This window comes from Callithrix jacchus, chromosome 21 (assembly GCF_049354715.1).
Source record: "Callithrix jacchus isolate 240 chromosome 21, calJac240_pri, whole genome shotgun sequence".
Classification (NCBI taxonomy): domain Eukaryota; kingdom Metazoa; phylum Chordata; class Mammalia; order Primates; family Cebidae; genus Callithrix; species Callithrix jacchus.
The window spans coordinates 19,662,801-19,667,829 of NC_133522.1; the positions used below are offsets into that span (position 1 = coordinate 19,662,801).

At 38.6% G+C, this 5,029-nt stretch overlaps 1 non-coding gene across 1 annotated transcript; it reads right to left on the reverse strand.

Annotated features, from left to right (window-relative positions):
* Positions 1-262: 262 nt before the first annotated feature.
* LOC118149994 (U6 spliceosomal RNA) lies at positions 263-369 on the reverse strand. Its single transcript, XR_004737764.2, has one exon. It is a non-coding gene; the product is annotated as a U6 spliceosomal RNA (small nuclear RNA).
* Positions 370-5,029: the final 4,660 nt, after the last annotated feature.

The following is a 5,029-nucleotide window of genomic DNA, read 5'->3' on the forward strand; positions in this document are numbered from 1 at the left end:
ATGACTTCACTCCCCACCCCGTCTTTTTTTATGACATAGTGTTTTCCTCGTGTCACCCAGGCTTGAGTGACACGCTGAGATCTTGGCTTATTGCAACATCTGCCTCTTCAATTCAAGCGATTGTCCTGCCACAGCCTCCCAAGGAGCTGGGGATGCAGGAGTCCACACCACCACGTCCAGCAAACCTTCCATTTTTTCTTTTTTTTTGTAAATCAAATCTATCTGTATTTGATTTCTATAAAACAGCCACAAAAGCAAAAAAGAAAATACGGAATGCTGCACACCTTTGCATGTCATTCTAGCGTGGAGGCCATGACGTTTTTCTGTGTACCGTTTCAATTTTACTATAGGTGCTGCCAAAGACAGCACATGCCATGCCCAGGTCAGGTTTTTAATTTTTTTTGTTTTTCTGTTTTTTTTTTAATTTTTTATTGCATTTTAGGTTTTGGGGTAAATGTGCAGAGCATGCAAGACAGTTGCATAGGTACACACATGGCAGTGTGTTTTATTGGCTTTCTCCCCTTCACCCACATTTGGCATTTCTCCCCAGGCTATCCCTCCCCCTCCCACTGGCCCTCCCCTTTCCCCCCCAATAGACCCCAGTGTTTAGTACTCCCCTCTCTGTGTCCATGTGTTCTCATTTTTCATCACCCACCTATGAGTGAGAATATGCGGTGTTTCATTTTCTGTTCTTGTGTCAGGTTGCTGAAAATGATGTTCTCCAGATTCATCCATGTCCCTACAAATGACACGAACTCATCATTTCTGATTGCTGCATAATATTTCATGGTGTATATGTGCCCCTTCCCAATCCAGTCTATCATCAATGGGCATTTGGGTTGATTCCAGGTCTTTGCTATTGTAAACAGTGCTGCAATGAACATTCGTGTGCATGTGTCCTTATAGTAGAACGATTTATAGTCTTTTGGATATATACCCAGTAATGGGATTGCTGGGTCAAATGGAATTTCTATTTCTAAGGCCTTGAGGAATCGACACACTGTCTTCCACAATAATTGAACTAATTTACACTCCCACCAACAGTGTAAAAGTGTTCCTTTTTCTCCACATCCTCTCCAGCATCTGTTGTCTCCAGATTTTTTAATGATCGCCATTCTAACTGGCGTGAGATGGTGTCTCAATGTGGTTCTGATTTGCATCTCTCTGATGACCAGTGATGATGAGCATTTTTTTAATATGATTGTTGGCCTCATATATGTATTCTTTTGTAAAGTGTCTGTTCATATCCTTTGCTCATTTTTGAATGGACATGTTTGGTTTTTTTCCTGTAAATCTGTTTGAGTTCTTTGTAAATTCTGGATATCAGCCCTTTGTCAGATGGGTAAACTGCAAAAATTTTTTCCCATTCTGTTGGTTGCTAATTCACTCTAGTGACTGTTTCTTTTGCCGTGCAGAAGCTGTGGAGTTTCATTAGGTCCCATTTGTCTATTTTGGCTTTTGTTGCCAATTCTTTTAATGTTTTGTTCATGAAGTCCTTGCCGACTCCTATGTCCTGGATAGTTTTGCCTAGATTTCTTTCTAGGGTTTTTCTGGTGCCAGGTCTTATGTTTAAGTCTTTAATCCATCTGGAGTTAATTTCAGTGTACGGTGTCAGGAAGGGGTCCAGATTCTGCTTTCTGCACGTGGCTAGCCAGTTTTCCAACACCATTTATTAAACAAGGAATTCATTCCTCATTGCTTGTTTTTGTCAAGTTTATCAAAGATTGTATGGTTGTAGATATGTTGTGTTGCCTCCGACGCCTCTGTTTTGTTCCATTGGTCAATAGCTCTGTTTCAGTACCAGTACCATGCTGTTTCAATTACTGTAGCCTTGTAATATAGTTGAAATTCGGTAGTGTGATGCCCCCCACTGTGTTCTTTTTACTTAGAATTGACTTGGCTATGCAGGCTCTCATTTGGTTTCATATGAAGTTCATGGTGGTTTTTCCCAATTCTGTGAAGAAAGTCAATTATAGCTTGATGGGATAGCATTGATTCTGTAAATTACTTTGGTCAGTATAGCCATTTTCACGATATTAATTCTTCCTAACTATAAACAGGGAATGTTTCTCCATCTGTTTGTGTTTTCCTTTATTTCGTTGGGCAGTGGTTTGTAGTTTTTTTTTTTTTTTTTTTGAAGAGGTGCCTTACGTTTCATGTGAGTTGTATTCCTAGGTATTTTATTCTTTTTGTAGCGACTGTGAATGGCAGTTCGTTCTTGATTTGGCTTTCTTTAAGTCTGTTATTGATGTAGAGGAATGCTTGTGATTTTTTCACATTGATTTTATATTTTAAGACTTTGCTGAAGTTGCTCATCAGTTTCAGGAGTTTTTGTGCTGAGGCGATGGGGTCTTCTAGGTATACTATCATGTCGTCTGCAAATAGAGACAACTTGGCTTCCACCTTTCCTATTTGAATACGTTTTATTTCTTTTTCTTGCCTGATTGTTCTGGCCAGAACTTTCAGTACTATATTGAAAAGGAGTGGTGAAAGAAGGCATCCTTGTCTAGTGCCAGATTTTAAAGGGAATGCTTTGCCCATTCAGTATGATATTGGCTGTTGGTTTGTCATAAATAGCTTTTATTACTTTGAGATACTTTCCATCGATACCGAGTTTACTGAGGGTTTTTATCATAAAGAGCTGCTGAATTTTGTCAAATGCCTTATCTGCGTCAATTGAGATTATTATGTGGTTTTTGTTTTTGGTTCTGTTTATGTGGTGAATTACGTTTTTAGACTTGCAGATGTCGAACCAGCCTTGCATTCCCGGGATGAATCCTACTTGATCATGATGGATAAGTTTTGTGATTTGCTGTTGCAATCGGTTTGCCATTATTTTATTGAAGATTTTTGCATTTATGTTCATCATGGATATTGGCCTGAAGTTTTCTTTTCTTGTTGGGTCTCTGCCGGGTTTTAGTATCAGGATGATGTTGGTCTCATAAAATGATGTGGGAAGGATTCCCTATTTTTGGATTATTTGGAATAGTTTCAGAAAAAATGGTACCAGCTCCTCTTTGTATGTCTGGTAGTATTTAGCTGTGAACCCATCTGGACCTGGTTTTTTTTTTGTGTGTATTGTAGGCTCTTAATTGCTGCCTCGACTTCTGACCTTGTTATTGGTCTATTCATAGTTTCAGCTTCCTTTTGGTTTAGGCTTGGGAGGACACAGGAGTCCAGGAATTTATCCATTTCTTCCAGGTTTACTAGTTTATGTGCATAGAGTTGTTTGTAATATTCTCTGATGATGGTTTGAATATCTGTGTAATCTGTGGCGATTTACTTTTTATCATCTTTTATTGCATTTATTTGGTTGTTCTCTTTATTCTATTTAATCAATCTGGCTAGTGGTTTGTCTATTTTGTTGATCTTTTAAAAAATCCAGTTTTTGGATTTATTAATTTTTTGAAGGGTTTTTCGTGACTCTATCTTTTTCAGTTCTTCTCTGATCTTAGTTATTTCTTGTCTTCTGCTAGGTTTTGAGTATTTTTGATCTTGCTCCTCTAGCTCTTTCAATTTCGATGATAGGGTGTCAAATTTGGATCTCTCCATTCTCCTCACATGGGCATTTATTGCTATATATGTTTCTCTAGAGACTGCTTTAAATGTGTTCCAGAAATTCTGGCATGTTTTGTCTTCATTCTCATTGGTTTCGAAGAACTTTTTTGTTTCTGCCTTCATTTCATTGTTTATCCAGTTATCATTCAAGAGCCAGTTGTTCAGTTTCCATAAAGCTGGGCGGTTCTGGGTTGGTTTCTGAATGCTGAGTTCTACCTTGATTGCACTATGGTCTGAGAGACTGATTGTTATTATTTTCATTGTTTTGCATTTCTGAGGAGTGCTTTACTTCCAATTATATTGTCAATTTTAGAGTAGGTGTGAGGTGGTGCTGAGAAGAGTGTATATTCTGTGGATTTGGGGTTTAGAGTCCTGTAAATGTCCATCAGGTTTGCTTGCTCCAGGTCTGAGTTCAAGCTCTGAATATCCTTGTCGATTTTCTGTCTGGTTGATCTGTCTAATATTGACAGTGGAGTGTTAAAGTCTCCCACTATTATTGTGTGGGAGTCTAAGTCCCTTTGTAAGTCATTAAGAACTTGCTTTATGTATCTGGGTGCTCCTGTATTGGGTCCATATGTGTTTGGGATCGTTAGCTCTTCTTGTTTTATCGATCCTTTTACGATTATGTAATGGCCTTCTTTGTCTCTTTTGACCTTTGTTGCTTTAAAGTCTATTTTATCAAGGATGAGAATTGCAACTCCTGCTTTTTTTTCTCTTCATTTGCTTGGTAAATCTTGCATCCCTTTATATTGAGCCTTTGTGTATCCTTGTATGTGACATGGGTTTCCTGGATACAGCACACTGATGGGTTTTGGATTTTTATCCAATTTGCCAGTCTGCGTCTTTAGATTGGTGCATTTAATCCATTTACATTTAGGGTTAGTATTGTTATGTGTGAATTTGATACTGCCATTTTGATGCTAGCTGGCTGTTTTGCCCATTAGTTGTTGTAGATTCTTCATTATGTTGATGCTGTTTAGCATTTAGTGTGACTTTGGAATGGCTTGTACTGCTTGTTCATTTCTATGTGTAGTGCCTCTTTCAGGAGCTCTTGTAAAGCAGGCCTGGTGGTGACAAACTCTGAGTACTTGCTTGTTCACAAAGGATTTTATTTTTCTTTCACTTATGAAGCTCAGTTTGGCTAGATATGAAATTCTGGGTTGAAAGTTCTTTTCTTAAATGATGTTGAATATTGGCCTCCACTTTCTTCTGACTTGTAGTGTTTCTGCCGAGAGATCTGCTGTGAGTCTAATTGGCTTCCCTTTGTGGGTGACCCCACCTTTCTCTCTGGCTGCCCTTAGTATTTTCTCCTTCATTTCAACGTTGTTGAATCTGACAATTATGTGCCTTGGGGTTGCTCTTCTTGCGGAATATCTTTGTGGTGTTCTCTGTATTTCCTTCATTTGAGTGTTGGCCTGCCTTGCTGAATGGGGGAAATTTTCCTGGATAATGTCCTGAAGAGTATTTTCAG